Below are 19,860 nucleotides of genomic sequence, written 5' to 3' on the forward strand. Positions count from 1 at the left end.
CATTGGCTTTTTAACTGGATTCTCCGGATCCTCCTCTGGCGGGAAGGTGAAATTTTCCTGCAGCGTGGTCCAAAGATCAGCTTTCTGCCTATCACTGACATAAGACACCTGAGAGTCTTTGTCCTTAGGCTTCAACCATTACTCGATGCTGATCGGGATCATGTCCCTAACTAGAACCCCGCACTGAGCATTAAATTTTTGCTTGGTCCGGAGGGGTTCAATCAGTTGGCCAACGCGATCAATTTCGACGATCGTGTACCTTTCATCCGTTCGCAACTTTCTCTTCGGGCCTTGTCTCGTTATCGAAGTGTTGCTCGATCTGGAGGGCTAGAAAATAAGAAAAATAAGAGAGTTAATATGTGTACATACCAAAAACAATTAATGCATCAATTAGCTATAGTCAGCACATGCTTAATTAATTAATATATATATACCTGGCTGGACTCCGTTCAGTCACCGGAGCCGTCATCATGGTGTCCTTCCCCCTCCGTTCGGTCACCGGAGCCATCATCACGGTGTCCTTCCCCCTCCATTCGGTCACCGGAGCCCTCATCATGGTGTCCTTCCTCCTCCATTGTTTGATCATCATCGTCGTGGTCTGCTTCTTCATCCTGTGTTTCCAGACAATCAGTGCATGTGACGTTGAGAAATGACAAGACGGCATCACTTACGTGTGCGATTATCTCCCCAACACCGCTTCATGTGCTTTGTCTCGGGGGTGCGGATCCATAGTTTCTGCAAATATTTACAACATGGCAATTATTATTCAAACATGACAGATCGATATATTAGTGGCAAACGTTGAACTAGCTCGCTAAGCACAATAAGGAATCATATTAGTGGCCTGGCCTCGACACTTCTCTAGGGTTTGGGGTGGCCTCGACGACAACGCTCTTTTAACTTGGTAAATTTGGGTGGCCTCAAGAGAGTTTGTCGATCGGGTAGGAGCGCGGCGGGAGGGGGTAGGAGACCAACATCATTTTTTTCTAGGGTTTGGGTGTCCTCGAGAGTTTTGGTCTAGCGAGAGGGCCGGGGGGTGCTCGCGTGGTATAAGTTATCACGGTCGAGAGGGGGTATATCGACAACGACAACATACGATGACCCCTCGACCCTCGAACCCTCGGCGACCCCCGACCCCTCGGTGACCATCAGGGACGGGGTATATCGACAACGACATACCCGATAAAAAATAAGAAGACGAAGAAGAAATAAAAAGAGAAGAAGAAGAAAGGAATAAAGGAGAAGATCGAAGAAAAAAATAAGAAAAAAAAGAGGAGAAGAAGAAAGGAATAGAGGAGCAGAAGAGAAAATGGAAAATAGAGGAGCAGAATCTATTTTCCGTTTTCTCTTCTGCTCCTCTATTCCTTTCTTCTTCTCCTCTTTTTTCCCCTTTTTTTCTTTTCTTATTTATTTCTCCTCTTCTTCCTCTCTTCTTCTTCTCCTTTTTATTTTCCTTCATCCTAAACTAAACATAAACTAAAATAATCCTAAAACTAAACGAAGTTATCGGGATGGGGTATATCGACAACGAAGAAAAAAAAGAGGAGAAGAAGAAAGGAATAGAGGAGAAGAAGAGAAAATAGAAATCTATTTTCTCTTCTTCTCCTCTATTCCTTTCTTCTTCTCCTCTTATTTTTCTTCTTTTTTCCTCTTCTTATTTATTTCTCCTCTTCTTCCTCTCCTCTTCTTCTCCTTTCTTCCTCTTCTTATTTTCCTTTTTCCTCTCATTCTTTTTCTTCTTCTTTCCTTTCCTAGCTAGATATATAAAACTTTTATAAAAATGTAACTTTTGCATATATAAAAATTTTCACTCTACATTTTCGTACATATGAAAAAAAATTAAAGTTTCTATACAAAAGTGCACAATTTTTATGAACAAATTACAACATCTAAATTAACTAGACATCTAAATAAATATAACTACACATTCGAAATTTTCCTAATCTTAAAGCTAAACTAAACATAAACTAAAATAACCTAAAAACATGTAAAAACATCTAGCTAGGAACAGTGGAGGGGCCGGCGCCGGCGGGGCAGGGTAGGGGCGCAGGGGCGCGGGACAGGGGAGGGGCGCGGGAGCAGGCTGGTGCTCACAGGGGGCGGCGCGTCGGGGCCGGCAGGGGCGCGAGGGTCGATGGCGCCTCGGGGCAGAGGGCGTCAGCGGCAGCGGCGACGACGTTGAGCAGCCTCACGGCATCGGTGGCGGGGGCGATGGCGACGTTGAGCAGCCTGACGGCGTCGGTGGCGGCGGCGACGGCGACGTTGAGCAGCCTGACGGCGTCGGTGGCGGAGGCGACGGCAAGGTGGAGCAGGGGCGTCGAGCGGTGACTGCGACGGGGAGGAGCAAGGGCGTCGGGGGAGAAGAAGTGATGGATTTCATCGAAACTGCTAAGTGTTTTCTTGTATACCCAAGGCATTGGTACCGGTTTGTGGCACAAACCGGTACCAATGCCCCCTTTAGTCCCGGTTGGTGCCACCAACTGGAACCAAAGGTCTCTTTTCAGCAGCCCAAAGGGCGGGAAGCGGAGGCCTTTGGTCCCGGTTGGTGGCACCAACCGGTACCAAGGGGGGCATTCGTACCGGGTACGAATGCCCCCCTTGGTACCGGTTGGTGCCACCAACCGGGACCAAAGGCCTCGTGCTCCCCGTGGCCAAAACTTTAGTCCCACCTCGCTAGTTGAGAGGGGCGCGGAGTGGTTTATAAGTCCCACTGCCGCACCCCTCTCGAGCTCCTCTCGATTGCAGGCTTACGAGCCTAATTGTCACTGCTATGCCTGATGGGCCTACTGGGCCTTCTGTGGGCCTGAATCCTGGCCCATGTAGGGTTTCTAGTCGTATTCATGCTGTGGTGGCCCAGTAGTTGGCACTTTTTTTTGTTGCTTTATTTATTTTATTTTGTTTCTATTTACAACAAAAAACCTTAGTGTTGCTATTTTTATTTATTTTATTAAAGTTTATTTATTTTATTAAAGTTTATTTATTTTACTTTTATAAAGTTTATTTTGTTTCTACTTCTTTATTTTATAAAAGTTTAATGTATTTTATTTTATTTTGTTTTGTTTCTACTTATTTATTGTATTATATTTTAATTTGTTTTATTTTGTTTCTACTTATTTATTTTATTAAAGTTTATTTTATTTTATTTTGTTTCTTATTTTTATTAAAGTTTATTTTGTTTCTTTCTATTTTTTATGTTTTGAACAGAAAATACTTTGATAATTTCAGTGGCATGAATTTTATATAATTTTAGTTTAAAAAATACTCGTCTGTTACAAAGGGATTTCATTTTTTTGAACTTATTTGAACTTCATACTTTTTATGTGTTCAAAATGCACCATTCAAAGTCACATCATCAATTTTCAACCCTTTCTGACTTCATTTGTTATTTTTCATGCATTTACTGATTATTTTGAGCTATAAGAACCTGAAATTGAAAAGCACTACAAATGAACTCTGAAAAGGTTGAAAGTTGCATGGTATCATCACTTCACCCACATAGCATGTGCAAGAAAGTAGAGAGGCTTACGGCAAAAACTGGATGCACTTCGTGTACAAAACGGACAATCTCTTTCGAAGTATGAGAGTTTCATATGGAAACTCGTCTGTTACAAAGGGATTTTATTTTTTTGAACTTATTTGAACTCCATACTTTTTTGTTTTCAAAATCCACCATTCAAAGCCACATCATCAATTTTCAACCCTTTCTGACTTCATTTGTTACTTCTCATGCATTTACTGATTATTTTGAGCTATAAGACCCTGAAATTAAAAAGCACTACAAATGAACTCTGAAAAGGTTGAAAGTTGGCATGGTATCATCATTTCACCCGCATAGCATGTGCAAGAAAGTAGCGAGGCTTACGGCAAAAACTGGATGCACTTCGTGTACAAAACGGACAATCTCTTTCGAAGTATGAGGGTTTTATATGGAAACTCGTCTGTTACAAAGGGATTTTTTTTTTTAATTTATTTGAACTCCATACTTTTTCTGTGTTCAAAATGCACCATTGAAAGCCACATCATCAATTTTCAACCCTTTCTGACTTCATTTGTTATTTTTCATGCATTTACTGATTATTTTGAGCTATAAGACCCTAAAATTGAAAAGCACTACAAATGAACTCTGAAAAGGTTGAAAGTTGGCATGGTATCATCATTTCACCCACATAGCATGTGCAAGAAAGTAGAGAGGCTTATGGCAAAAACTGGATGCACTTTGTGTACAAAATGTACAATCTCTTTCGAAGTATCAGGGTTTTATACGGAAACTCGTCTGTTACAAAGGGATTTCATTTTTTTGAACTTATTTGAACTCTATACTTTTTCCGTGTTCAAAATGCACCATTAAAAGCCACATCATCAATTTTCAACCCTTTCTGAGTTCATTTGTTATTTTTCATGCATTTACTGATTATTTAGAGCTATAAGACTCTGAAATTGAAAAGCACTACAAATGAACTCTGAAAAGGTTGAAAGTTGGCATGGTATCATCATTTCACCCACATAGCATGTGCAAGAAAGTAGAGATGCTTACGGCAAAAACTAGATGCACTTCGTGTACAAAATGCACAATCTCTTTCGAAGTATCAGGGTTTTATACGGAAACTCATCTGTTACAAAGGGATTTTATTTTTTTTTGAACTTATTTGAACTCCATACTTTTTCTGTGTTCAAAATGCACCATTCAAAGCCACATCATCAATTTTCAACCCTTTCTGACTTCATTTATTATTTTTCATGCATTTACTGATTATTTTGAGCTATAAGACCCTGAAATTAAAAAGCACTACAAATGAACTCTGAAAAGGTTGAAAGTTGGCATGGTATCATCATTTCACCCACATAGCATGCGCAAGAAAGTAGAGAGGCTTACGGAAAAAACTAGATGCACTTCGTGTATAAAATGCACCATTCAAAGCTACATCATCAATTTAGTACATATAGCTCTCATGGATAGATAAGTGATCAAATTAATAAAAGTTCATCATCACATTAAAAACAAAGTACATACATAGTTCTCATTGAACAAAATATAGCTCTCTAGAGCATCTAGTTAAACCATACATTGAAACTATGTGAAACCTTTCAATGCAACAATAAATGCGATCATAATCACAACCAAGGTAAAAAATTGATCCAACGGCATAATGATACCAAGCCTCGGTATGAATGGCATATTTTCTAATCTTTCTCATCTTCAACCGCATTGCATCCATCTTGATCTTGTGATCATCGACGACATCCGCAACATGCAACTCCAATATCATCTTCTCCTTCTCAATTTTTTTATTTTTTCCTTCAAGTAATTGTTTTCTTCTTCAACTAAATTTGACCTCTCGACAATAGGGTCGGTTGGAATTTCCGGTTCAACTACCTCCTACATAAATAAAATCTATGTCAACTTGATGGGCATAATTTTCATAAACAATAAATGAACCAAATAGTTATAAAAGGTAATATATACCACATCCGAATCATAGCCAGGACGAGGGCCGACGGGGGCGGATACCAAAACCATCGCACTATATATGCACAAGCAATAATAAAAGTAAGAAAAGTAGACAAGTATCTATCTAAAGTAAGGATTTTTTTTTATTTCAGAAGAAGATAAGCGGCTCACCACAGTGGTGCAGGCGACGAGATTGGCGCGGGCGATCGACGGCGGTGAAGACGGGGACGGGACGGGACGGACCGCTAAAACTAGACAAATCTCGGGGAAAATGGAGTTTGGAGGTCGAGCTTCGAGAGGAGAGGCTTAACTAGCGTGGCTTGGGCATTTCATCGAAGACCTCGTGTGCATAGGAGGTGAGCTAGAGCACCCAAATGCCCTCTCCTCACCGGCCAGAAAAAACAGAGCACTGTGGAGTGCTTTGCTGCAGCGAGGGGGTATATATAGGCAGCTCATTTGTCCCGGTTCATGGCTGGAACCGGGATTAAAGCCCAGCCTTCTATCCCGGTTCGAGCCAAGAACTAGGACCAATGTTTGTGGGCCAGGAGCGAGGCCCATTGGTCCTGGTTCGCGCGTGGAACCGGGACAAATGGGTCCATACGAAGCGGGACCAATGCCCACGAGGCCCCGGCCAGCCCCCTGGGCTCATCCATTGGTCCCGGTTCGTGGAAGAACCGGGACTAATGGGCTGGCCAGGCCCGAACGAAAGCCCCTTTTTCTACTAGTGTTGTCGGTGGCTCATTTTCGCTGCATCTCTGTAAACTGTAAGCACTATCCCTAAAAGAATGTAAATTGTAATTACACTCGTTGATCATATTAAGTAGAAAGAAATTATAGCTGCATTTGTTCATATTAATGTAGACTAAGCCTGATCCAGGAAATAGAAGACTTATACATTGATTGCATCCATTGATAAATCCCAAATGTGTGTGGGCAGGACTATCTTCGTGTTTCTATAATAAAAAAATAATAGGTGAGTGTCAATCTGTTGATGGTTCAGAATTTGACAAGGTTGAAAACCTATCAATCCTCTCCTAAATTTCTTTCTTTTTGTCGTTGGGCAAGGAGCAATCCATTTAGCACTTTCCGATGGGGACCAAAAGCCACTGGGCTACCAAGAAGTCGGATTCAGTTCAGTCCCGTTAGATACTTAACCCTTCCTCCTCTTACTAATACTACAGAATGTTCTTGTATGCCCAATACCTGGTATAAGCAGTGATTTCAAATCCAGAAGTGAATCGTACTAATTTCCTTTACGTAAGGCAAGGTTCAAAGTCCACGGAGCGGTAGGTCGACATTCCTTCTTCTTTCCAAGCTTCTGGCGGTATCTATACCTTTCGAGACCAAGCCCTGCTACAATTCATTGCTGGAAGAGACTGCTAGATTTCTTTTTCATAGTTCGCTTCAGGGTTGTAGATAATGCTCCATCAACTAGCGTTAGAAGAAGTCGTGTCCGTCCCGGACATCTGCAACGTCCTCTCACGCCTTTTTTGGGGGGACAAACAAAGATCAGGAAAAGACGGACCAAACCCATTCGGTGACTTTCGCGTTGTATGTAGTAAGATAAATATTTTTAATTCTTTCGACTTGTGGAAGAGACAACTGGGATGACTTTGATAATATGCGTTGGTTATACATATGTGAAAAGTCCCTCCCATCAGATAAAGAAGATTATGTGTTGTAAGTGTGCTTCATCATGACAACATTTCTCTTGATATTCTGTTAATAAATGTAGTTAGTTGTTTTGTGGAGTGAGATATGTGAATGCTGATCAAACACAACAAAACAGGTATCCCTATTTTATATGTCTATTCGCTTATGATTTATTTTATTTAAGATAGTGCATATATTGCTATATTCTTCTCTCGGAACATGTACTCGTTCTAGCTTGTCAAAGGAGTCACATATTAATGTCACGGTGATATGAAAATGGGCAAATGGAATTACATCGATGAGGGAAGAAAAACAATCACGTGCCCGATGAAATATCTCGCTTCGAAACTAAACTACACCTAACGCTGAGATTCAGAGGAATAGCTGACAAATCATGTGTTATGTTTCTGATCCTGGCGCACGTGCTACGCATCGAGTGTTGGAGCACAACAAAGATGCAGCGTGCATACTCCATTAGATCCATCTACGTCTTGAAAATAGGAAATGGAAGGAGGAAGGCACAAGTTACCTCTAGATAGAAAACGACGAACTGAAGGAAAAGGTATATATATATATGTGTGTGTGTGTGTGTGTGTGTGTGGGGGGGGGGGGGGGGGGGGGGGGGAGGAGGGAGAGGGGAGGCTGCCAGGAGGCGCCTCAAGTAGGCCGAATCTTACTTGGGGTCCTTCCCAAGTGGCGCCCCCCTGCCATATTTAACCGAGGGAGAAGGAAAGAGGGAGGGAGGGAAGGAAGTGGGAATCCTAATCCACACTTTCCTTTCCCTTCTCCCCTTTCCTTTCCCTCCTTAGGCTGGCCCATATGGGGGCGCACCAGCCCCTTGTGGCTGGTGTGTTTCCCCTCTTGGCCCATAAGGCCCATATCTTTTGTCGGGGTGCCCGAAACCCCTTCCGGTGATTCGATATGTACCCGGTATTCTCCGGAACACTTTCGTTGTCCGAAATCATCGTCCTATATATTAATCTTTACCTCTCGACCATTTCAAGACTCCTCGTCATGTCCGTGATCTCATCCGGGGCTCCGAATAACATTCGGTCATCAAATCACATAACTTATATAATACTATATCGTCATCGAACGTTAAAGCGTGGGGACCCTACGGGTTCGAGAAATATGTAGACATGACCAAGACACCTCTTCGGTCAATAACAATAGCGGAATCTGGATGCCCATATTGGCTCCTACATATTCTACGAAGATCTTTATCGGTCGAACTGTTATGACAACATACGTAATTCTCTTTGTCCATCGGTATGTTACTTGCCCGAGATTCAATCGTCGGTATCTTCATACCTAGTTCAATCTTGTTACCGGCAAGTCTCTTTACTCGTTCCATAATACTTCACCTTGTGACTAACTCCTTAGTCGTTTGCTTGCAAGCTTATGATGTGTATTATCGAGAGGGCCCAGAGATACATCTCCATACTCAAAGTGACAAATCCTAATCTCGATCTATGCCAACTCAACAAACACCTTCGGAGATACCTGTAGAGCATCTTTATAATCACTCAATTAAGTTGTGACGTTTGATAGCACATAAGGCATTCCTTCGGTATCCGGGAGTTGCATAATCTCATAGTCGAAGGAATATGTATTTGACATGAAGAAAGCAATAGCAATTGAACTGAACGATCATTATGCTAAGCTAACGGATGGGTCTTGTCCATCACATCATTCTCCTAATGATGTGATCCCGTTATCAAATGACAACACATGTCTATAGTTAGGAAACCTTAACCATCTTTGATCAACGAGCTAGTCTAGTAGAGACATACTAAGGACACGGTATTTGTTTATGTATTCACACATGTATTTAAGTTTCCGATCAATACAATTCTAGCATGAATAATAAACCTTTATCATGAATAAGGAAATATAAAATAACAACTTTATTATTGCCTATAGGGCATATTTCCTTCACCGGGGGTGTCGAGTCCTATGTTTCGGGTGTTCGGACTCCCGCAACACCCTCCCCCACCCCCAACTTTATCTGCAATTTGAGGGAGAAATCGCGTCTGGACCGCCCCATGGACCGATACAACTCGACGTTGGATGGCTTCTGCGGTCCGGACATATGCGAGCGGTTTGTGGGCCCGCCTTGGAGATGCCCTTAGAATACATATTGGATTTGAGTTAGAGATAAGCAGATAGAGATAGAATTAGTTTAAACATATCATGAATAAGGAAATATAAAATAACAACTTTATTATTGTCTCTAGGGCATATTTTCTTCACCGGGGGTGTCGGAGTCCTACGTTTCGGGTGTCCGGACTCCCGCAACCCCCTCCCCCCGCCCCCCAACTTTATCTCCAATTTGAGGGAGAAATCGTGTCTGGACCGCCCCGCGGACCGATACAAGTCGACGTTGGATGGCTTCTGCGGTCCAGACGGATGCGAGCGGTTTGTGGGCCCGCCTTGGAGATGCCCTTAGAATACATATTGGGTTTGAGTTAGAGATAAGTAGATAGAGATAGAATTAGTTTAAACATGTATTGTCTTGTCTTGTATTCCAAGGCTCTATCCCCTCATGTATCCTATATATACTCCATAGAGGATCATATCAATATAACATAATATTTAGCCATCCTACAATTTCTACAAAACTGACTTGTCTATTTTGCGGAGAGTGTGAATCTGTTCAGCACCTTCTTTTTTAATGTGTGGTAGCGAGAGACTATGACCTGCTGTCGCTGATAGTTTTCACTTACTGTTCCTGATAACATGATTGAACTTTCAGCCTTGTGGTGTGTTAATAATGAAAAGTCAGTTGTTGGGATTGCTTGTGTTGCTGCCGTTTCGAGCCTTTGGACTATGCGTAATTAACTCTGTTTCCAGGGCGTGGCATGAACAAGCATTCAAGTCGTCCTGGGCAAGGTGTGTGCCTTGATTCATCAGTGGAAGATCTTATGTGTGGCCGTGTGGCGGTCAATCGGTTCTGCTCCGGCGCCGAGCTGGTTCGGGTTGCCCGGAGATGAAGGCACGCGCCGGTGCGAGAAGATACCAGGGGTGTTTTGATGCTCAGAACTCATTCAGGCTGATGGAAAAAATTTGCTGACGAGCCGACGAGGCAAGTAGTCTTCTCCAGACTCACATTTCTCTAGCACAAACTACATATCTGATATGTCCAGAACAAACCTCACAAAATAAATTTCTGGCGTCGTTACAGACATGTAATAATAAGACAAAACAAATTACTCACAAAAAAAAGAGACAAACAAAACAGTGACAACAGCAAGCACGATATGGATCAAAACGAGTACAACACATTAAAAGTTTGCATGCTCAACTTGTAGAACAAGCTCCACTGCCATATTCAGTGGTAATGAACAACTGCCTTGAAAGACCAGAAACTAAGGACAGAAGAACGAGCCTATGTTGCCATATCTTTTCTTCATCCCTGGAAAACAAACTTGGCATGGTGCTCGATATTGGTGCAAAGATGCATAAACAAATACAGTACTGAACAGTAGACATGCGTGCTTTTCACTGCATTTCCAAGGAAAATAGGAACATGACAACACAAGTGAACTGCTTTTCACTGCATTTCCAAGCACAAAGTTTTCAATTGAATAAAATCTACTCCCTCCATCCCATAATATAGGTCAAAAAACATTCTACATTATGGGACGGAGGGAGTACAAAAGAATCATACTTTGGTGACATCATGCCTCAGTTTTACAGCATCACGTTCTATACATCCATCGATCAAAACTTTTGCAGTTGCAGATCGAAGAATTCTCAAACCCCTTTTTGAGTTCTTAGATCTAAAAAAATCAATTTCTTTGTAGTATTTGTACCACTTTTGTTTTGCTTAGCCTAGAATTCCTTCTAGTATCTGTACAACATAAAGAACCCTTTTTTCTAGTATCTGTACCCTTCGGAGTCTATGAGAAAAGGCCAAGTCACTACTCACTCATAGCTCCTGAATTCATTATCTTCTTTGTTTCTTTGCTGGAGACGAGCCATCATGCTCAACTGTGTCAGCAGAAGCAAGACTGTGCAGTAAGGAGGCGACATCGCTAGTTCCCTCAAGCTTGTATCGTGCAAGAGACCGTTTCCTCCCAACAGTACATGGGAAGTATTTATCAGTCTTGAGGTCAAACTCGATGCTCATACGATCTGTTTGCCACCCCTCCTTTCCCTTTCTTCCCGGTTCAGTTTGCACAACGAAGTCGAATAAGGTATAGATGTCTTCATCCTGAAAAATGGTGAAATATCATTCAACTTTGAGTTTGAGCATAGCTACCGACTAAATCACATGACTAGCAGCACAAGATTGAACAGGAGAGAAATGGGTTCCCACTGGATTCATAGGATACAGTATTCCAAACTTCATATAATAATGCATAAATCCTGAATTGTTGGTTATACATTTGTTGACTTAGGAACGTGGCAAACACATGAAAACAGAAATCTGAATACATATTGCAAAACTACCATATCATTGGAAGTTGATTTCTCTTCTACTAATTCCATTTTCTAACTACGATACATCCACAATAGTTGTCTCACTGAATTGTTCACTGGACCTTTGGGTATGATTCTTACTGTGACATCAAAAAATCATTTCTGTTGTTCTGCAAAATCTCAACTTAGAAATATAGAATAGAAAGTGGAGAACCGATTTATTACTAAGTTGAACCTTTGTCTTCTTTGTTTCAAAATAAATTGTGTCTTGCTTTCTGTTTTCTACTTTAACCGTTGTGACTGGGTGGTTTCTTGATTTTTACTCGAAACATCATTATTCATCTTCACTTTTTGATAGGTTTCTGCCTTATGAAATTCAAAAATCTCCTTTGACTCCAAGCATCATTATTCATCTTCGCTTTTTGTCCTGTCTCTTTCTATTCAACTAAATTTACATAAAAAACAACACAGTAGAGAAAAATTCAGGAATTACCTTTGCAAGGAAGTGGCCAATGCACAAGACATAATCGACTGGAGTGGTTATGATTTTCTTGCGACCTAACTCGTGCATAATTTTATTAATGGCATTACCCTGGGCAAAAAAATAATCAGTTTATACAACATAGCCAACAAGCAATATGTTTGATCCTTCTATTTACAAAAAGAAAGGATCTGTTTAGAAAACACAGCTAATAACCATTATATTCCATCCTTGTACCTTCTTTTTCTTGCATAAAGAATAACCAATAAATCATTCCTGTTTCAATTAAAGAACAACAAGGGAGCTGACCTTGGTGACTCCCACAGGGCGCACTTCAATTGACCGGCTGCCTTGAATAACCTCACCCCTTTGATTTGACAATGAATATGCCCCCAAGTGCTGTAGCATATCATTTGCCTGATTTGTTCCAAACTGATCACCTGTGGAACATTTGTATGAAATTAGAAACATAGACGTTTTGGTTTGTGTTGATACAAGAATCATGAATGTAAACTAAACACTGACCTGCATATTTATAGTTCCACGCAAATGATTTGTCACGCAGTTCACAGTAAGACTTTGGAGTTCTTTTAGAGAAGTATTCAAAAACTTTCTGGAAAAGAATAGCATGCGTCAGAAGAGTAAACACAAAACTGCAACAACAGAATACAGTTCACCAAGTAGATGCACCTTTACAGTGTCATGGCAGCCAATTTTCAGGTGCTCAGGTGTGGTGATCCAATCTTCACCAGTTTGTCGTACGAACATCCCATTCTCTGCTGACAACCACATCTTAAATTCTCCGAAGTTCTACATGCAGGAAATGTGTTTGTCATTTTCAACCAGAGATTTGACGATACATAATGTAAGAGGCAAATAAGAATCATTAAGAGGTTACTTCATCGAGAACACTTTTGCCATGACCACTGACAACAACCACAGTTGTATCCTCATTATCACAAAGGGTTTTCAGGGCTCCCTTCAACCCAGGGTCCAACTTGAGTGTCGTGTTCCCAGTTTGGTCAGTAGCCCTTGTCTCAAAAGATTGGACCTGTTCAGTCAATGTCGCATTAAAACCCTGTATAGAAACACGGTTAGTAGCAGCACTATGGACTAAACAAAGTTATACCAAAGTGCACCAAAAGTTATTGACGACAGAACAAACATAAATCATAATCTGAAGAAATCATCACAAGATGGCTCAAGGCATGGAAGATCAGTTCATCAGTACATCTTACTTCACTCACAAGCAAAAAATCACTACACATTTTACAGTTCTGTTTCCTGAGGGAAACGCTATTGTGATTACGTGCATCTAGTTTGACATATTATAAGTTTTCTTCTTGAAAGGAAAGCAAATGAGGGTGCCCAGCTAAACCAGTCTATAAAACTCGTATAAGACTATAATATGCAGTGAGTCACCCGCTATTATTTTGAATAATTTCTAGACATGGGGCTTAACCTTAACTTTCACTAAAAAATGTACCAGTTGGCTCGCCATGTCTTGGTTTTCTTTCAATACTTGATAGCAACCCCAAGTTACACGCACACGTATGCTTATGCATGCACGCACACGTGTGTGTACTCTAAATAAAAAAGGCACAATGTAAGCCTTCCATTATTGTTGATAGAAGATGATGGGTGCAACAAACACGACAACATTAAACAGTGTGTATTCACAGGTTCCTTTGAAAAAATGTCAGTATCAGAAATTTTTCCAAAGAAAGAATGAAACGACCAAGTAAATTTATAGTGGGAAAATTAAAGAGAAATGTTGCAATATTTACCAATATGAGCAAACGACTTTTGGATTTCGCGTATTGTTCAGCTACTTCTTTAATAGGGAGTCCAATGACACTTTCTCCTGTTCCTAGCGGAGCTTTAATAACTGCATTCGTTAGCTCCCTGCAGGAAAAGAAATACTATAATTGTAAAAGTCCCAAGGGTAGTAAGAATAATATGTGTAGGGCAAAAAAGAAATCCAGTCAACTGATGAATACTAGTGTTCCAAACTCCACACCAGATTGTAAAGCATGCGCTCCTTACCAGACATAGTTTTCTGCCCAGTCTTGTGCAGTGTGTGCTGACACAATTTCATAATTATGCCTGTGACGTCGCTCCCTTTCACCAGATGGCATATCCAAAGCACATTTTATTGCGTTTGCTACTTCTGCAATATTCCATGGGTTTACAATAATAGCACCAGCGCCAAGAGATTGCGCTGCCCCTGCAAACTGAAAATAGGAATAACAGCAATTCATGTGACATTGACCCAATATTTCAAGAAAAAGGGAAATATGCAACATGCAAATGTATAGTGACCACATCAGCACCAGAAGATACCTTCAAATATCGGTCAGGTCAAAATCAGCTTACCTCACTCAGTATCAGAACACCTTTATTTGATTCTTGACAGGCAACATATTCATAGCTTACAAGATTCATTCCATCTCTCAGTGATGTTATCAGAGCCACATCTGAGCAACACAGAATAGATTCACAATTACAACAGTACTAGAACATAATGATATAAGTGATAAACACAAAGGAGATATTTACAAGAAATAGTACCAGTGATTGCATAAAGAGCACACAATGCCTCAAATTCAACGGTTTGATCCTGTAAGATAAACAACGTCAGGAAAAAGTTTACTTATATTTCGGTCGTAAATTGTAATAACACAAAATGCCCAAAATTAACATCTTTACTGTAGTTGTGATGATTAAAATGTATTTTGATACAAACATTCACTAAGTACTAGTCCATTACAAGAAGAATGTACACTGGTCCTTAATAAATCAGATATAAAATTTGTGTGCATAGGGGAAGGGGACGAACCAGATATATAATAGGGTAGGTTTTAAATGTTCCAAATTTTCCATTTACACGTCCAACCATTTCATGCACTTGAATTTTCAGCTCTTGATCTGCTCATATGAGTAAATAAAACATTAACAAACATGGAAAAATAATTATGCTAAGTGCAGCTAGTCCTGTGGTCTAGAAAGAGAAGCATTATCACTAGAGTTTTTCCAAATATTTGGTCACATTTCGGATGAACTGCTGGATGCCATGAGTGTTTTTGGCAGAAATAATTATGCTAAGTGCAGCTAGTGGTTAGTACTCCCTCTGTAAAGAAATATAAGAGCTCTTAGATCACTAAAGTAGTGATTTAAATGCTCTTATATTTCTTTACGGAGGGAGTACATGATAGCAAAAGTTAAATCTGAAGACTAAAAACTGCCTATATTGACCATCCTATGCAGCTATGCCTAAATGTTAAATCACCTTTCTTTCTTGGTAAAAATACCAAAATGATGTAATTCTGCTAATCAATAGTCAATCAGTGTAAATACTCCACTTGTGGATGCAAAATTAAAAAATATCAACTATTTATGTGATATTAGAGTATTGGTCTAAAAATAAGAGAATAAAAAAATCTCTATGTGTTGAAAAATATATAATTATTACGCATGTAATCTTGTTATCTTCAGACTTGAGACCCTTAAACCTTAATCAAGCATTTTTTATCTTGTCACTAGAAAGTACTAGTACACATGTTCTAAAAGCATAATATCACACTGTACTGGTAATAATTATAAACTCATTCAAGTAAGAAAATATTCAGCATCTCAATCCTACAAGTTATTTGTGTAGGGGGCATTAAACAATTATAAACAACCCAAGAAATGGACCTTACATTCAGGTACGTCAGTTCTGGTTGGCACAGCAATTTGCACAAGGACCACTTCAGATTCCCAACCCTTGTTCTCCTCAAGAAATTTCTCATAGGCCAATAACTTTTGCAGAAGTCCTTTAATCATGTCTAACCGATCAACACCAAGCATTACCTTTCACATTGGCAAACAACAATGAATGGAAATAACATAAATTGTTGATAATCAAGATGTGTGTACGATTGCCAAACAAAATTAAAGAGCCAACTATTGAGGTGATACAAACATCTGGTGGTATGACATTTTGTTTTGCAGCGCATGAATATATGTCGACGACGATTATCCATATTGGGTTACACAAAGCCTCAAAAACAACTTAGAACTATAGAAAGTATGTTCATACCTTTCGACCAGCAAAAACTGATTCGAAATCAGTTATTTTCACTTTGACTGCATCACGATCCAAAGATTCTTTAAAATGCTGAGCGTCTATCCCGATCGGAAACTAGGTATTTTAACATAGTGAGTATTAAACAGAATCAATTCTTGCATGTATAAACAAATAATTTCAAATCTTCTGAATGGTGATAAGATTCGGATATCATGATGAACAAGTCAGCATGTACAACATGATAGTTGATGTTGTATTAACAACATTGGAAATCATCTTGAAAGTTTCAGATAAGATAATAAAATAATAAAAATTGAAGTTTCCATACGTACAGCATCCACTTTAACAATCCTTTCTTTAAACTCAATGCCTCCAAGGCGACCCTCAAGACCCAGCAGACTGGTGCAAGCACTCACAAAGTGCCTCGCATACTCGTACGTATGAAACCTGAAAAAGGAAGCATGAGTACACATGAAAGGATCCCTGCACTATAGGAAGTTGATACTTCCTATAAATTATAAGTGGGATTAAATCACAAGGTTCAAATAAGTACTGGGCATAAATTGTGTGTTTTGCCACTGCCTAGCGCCTAGCTCGCCAAGGAGTTACCAGGCATTCCATACACACTTTAAAGATTGGGTGCTGGCAGCACTGGGAGGGGTTGGAGAACAGAGAAGAGAGGCAATATCACTACAGGGGAAAATAACTTTGTGAGGACCAATGCACACCTAATGATAGTAAACAACCACTACATTAAGACATGCAATTTGATTGGGCTTATGTGCAAAACCTGGTGCTCTCCCTGGTGGAGAGACACGGAGAATTCCCCCCAAGGACTACATGGTATCCTAGCCCACCCTAACCCATTGCTGTTCATGTTCCCAACCGTCGTGTTGCCACCATCTCCCTTCCTGCATCACCCTAGGAGCAAACAATAACAACCTCATCCTTGAAGGCAGGAGTGGGGACTGCACTGTCTCGTGGCTGGACTTATGTGGAAGCTGAGCTGCTAGGAAGGAACAGGTGGCTCTCCAGAACCCAAACAGCACAGGTCATGTTCCCTTTGCTCACTTGGGTTGCTGTGTACTTGGGATGCTCCCTTGCTATCCTTTAAACCCAAATCGCTATGATCCAACTACTGCCTCTTTCCTAGCTAATGTCTGAATTTCAGTAGCAAAAAATCTAGGAAGTGGAGGGAGATGACTCACCCCACTAAGTCAGCTTCAAGCACAGCCTGCAACAGCTCTTTGCGGTTCGGCAATGCCTGGTAAACCTCAGATGAGGGAAACGGTGTGTGCAGGAACCAGCCCACCTTCATGTTCGTGTTGAACTGCTTCAATAACTTGGGAAGTAACATCAAATGGTAGTCATGGCACCATATGATATCCCCTTCCTTAGAGATTCCGCACACAGTATCCGCGAACATCTGGTTTGCCTCAGTATATGCCTTAAGCTGTGACTTAAAGTCTTTTGTCTTATTGACCTTGTGCCCCTGTGGAAGCCCCAAGTAATGGAAGAGCGGCCATAGAATGTTGTTGCAATACCCGCTGTAGTACTGGTCCATTAACTCCTCATTCAGGAACACAGGTACGCACCTCTTAAAAAACAGAAACAATGTTGATTAACCCAACCAAATCACCACTTACGCATCTACAACATCAAAGACTACATGGGTTTGTGAGAATTTAACCAACCTTCTTAAATAGCTCATTCTTGATGAATGTTTGGTCGTCGTCGTCGGTGACGCTGACGCCAGGCCAGCCGACAAACATCAGTTCCTCGTCTTTAACACCTGTGACATCACAATTCACAACATTGCTTCAGAATCATGACTCACAGCATATCACATTGTCAATAAACAAAATAGCTTCTGATTGAGGGCTCGGATCACATCATATAAAAACAAAAAAAACAACATCATGGGGGCTCACAGCATACAAAGCTCAGATAGGGCATAAAACTAGCATGCGGGGGTTGGATACATCCAGATGCGCGAAGATAGGTATCCCATACGCATCAGACTATTTTCTATTTTCTAGAAAATTAAGTTAACAGATACCTGTGGGATACAGCCCCCATATCTTTCTAATACGTTAAAGCCCATACAAACAACAACACATGCCCCTTCCTCGCTTCATTCTCACACACCCACACCTCCATCCTGACCTAGCAGCGGACTTAGGAAGAGAAACAGTGCTCTGGTGCTCCACTCAGCAAATCTAAACGACCTTTTCTTACCCATGGTGAGTTTGAGATTCTGCCGTGTGTCCTTGCCTGTTAAAATAGGTCTTCTCATTGTCTACTGCTATATGTGCCTCACACGGATGTGCTAGCAAATAATCTAGGCGATAGGCCTTTGCGGAATCATGAGAGATTATAGACAGATGCAGGACGTGGAGGAAATGGTTGACTCTGATGTAAGTATTGTACATAAGAATACAGAAGAAGCTACAACAGAGTTCAAGCACATTTTCTCAAGATATCCAAGAAGGGGATCACATAATGCCCTCATGTGACCGACAGCTTCAAGTTGAACTTGCAGCAGCTGAAGAAAATTAGGATCATATTTATGGTGCATTTTCCATGTTTCTATCACCTTAATAGTATTCCTAAACTGCCATATTATTTTCATATAATCACTGATCTATGTACTAACTGCAGATATACTAACACATCACCAGATCTGCGTTTATGAAAAATGGACATATCACCATATTCGTATCCTGCCAACCGCTCACAGCATATCGCATCGCCAGAAAGAAAAACGTGAGGGTTCTCGGTCAGGGGGATTACCCAGCATATAGTATCGTGGCAACCTAGCACAGAGCTTATCGCATCGCCAGAAAAAAGACGTGGGGGTTCTCGATCAGGGGGATTACCTTGCAGAGCGCTGACGAGACCGCCAGAGCTGCTCGGAAATTCCCACTTCTTAACCGGGTCGCGCTTGGCCGTGACGGGGAGCCGATTGGCCACGATCAGTATGCGACCTCCCGGTCCTAGATGAGCGGAGAGGCGGCTGGCGGGGACTTGCGCCGTTGATTCGAGGGGCCCGTGGAGCGCGGTGGCGGGCGAAGTGCCTGGACCGCTAGCTGCGGGGGTGCGGTCGGCGCGATCCGGGGAGCCTGAGACCGGAACGAGGCCATGGGCGGACACCGCCGGGTCCTGGGGCTCGCCCGAGTCGGTGTCCGCTGCGCCCACCGAGGAGGAACCTGGAGAGGAGGAGGAAGTCACGAGGCGGCGCGCGGTGCCCCTCTTCCGCAGAATCCTCTCGAGGAGGAACTGGGTGGTGGCCGCGTCGGCGCCGTAGAGCGCGGAGAGGTCGGCCGGCACCGCGCCATGGCCGCCGAGGTCGCGGAGGAGGCAGCGGTTATGCGCGACGGGCGACCCGGCCGCCTCCAGCGGCGGCGGCGCGTGCAGCATTCCGCCGAGCAGTTGGCGGGCGACGGCGTGGGGGTGGGGAGGGGTTTGGCTTTGCCGCGGCGGTGGTTGTGGGGCCCGTCTCCGCGGCGCAAACGCAACGGCTCGTCTCTGTATATACCGTGTTCTGGAAGAAACGGAAACGAGACGCGCCGCCTAGTTTCACAAATGATTGTTACGCGATTGGGTAAGGGTATACAGTGAACTATTGGTGTGGGACCGACTTGTCAGTGTCTGGGTTAGCCGCTGATCTGGTGTGCTGTTACCTTACGCGTGGTTATGAGCTGGGAGGTTGGAGTTTAAGAAACATTTTTACGTGATTGCTAGAGAGGTGTGCTAGACCATCTGCTGTGGGACCGCTATGTC

General features: G+C 41.8%; 1 pseudogene across 1 annotated transcript; it reads right to left on the reverse strand.

The window, feature by feature from the left end:
- Positions 1 to 10,663: 10,663 nt before the first annotated feature.
- On the reverse strand, positions 10,664 to 19,608 carry LOC125546314 (putative alpha,alpha-trehalose-phosphate synthase [UDP-forming] 4; annotated as a pseudogene). The gene is made up of 17 exons (XR_015618463.1): positions 18,957 to 19,608; positions 17,772 to 17,869; positions 17,286 to 17,674; positions 16,410 to 16,524; positions 16,090 to 16,191; positions 15,710 to 15,860; positions 14,848 to 14,936; positions 14,580 to 14,628; positions 14,385 to 14,485; positions 14,055 to 14,242; positions 13,796 to 13,913; positions 12,907 to 13,086; positions 12,699 to 12,818; positions 12,534 to 12,621; positions 12,318 to 12,448; positions 12,021 to 12,119; positions 10,664 to 11,318 (listed from the first exon to the last, which is right to left on the reverse strand). The product of XR_015618463.1 is annotated as a putative alpha,alpha-trehalose-phosphate synthase [UDP-forming] 4 (transcript).
- Between the last annotated feature and the right edge of the window lie 252 nt (positions 19,609 to 19,860).

This window comes from Triticum urartu, chromosome 1A (assembly GCF_056163025.1).
Source record: "Triticum urartu cultivar PI428250 chromosome 1A, HENAU_Tu73, whole genome shotgun sequence".
Taxonomy (NCBI): domain Eukaryota; kingdom Viridiplantae; phylum Streptophyta; class Magnoliopsida; order Poales; family Poaceae; genus Triticum; species Triticum urartu.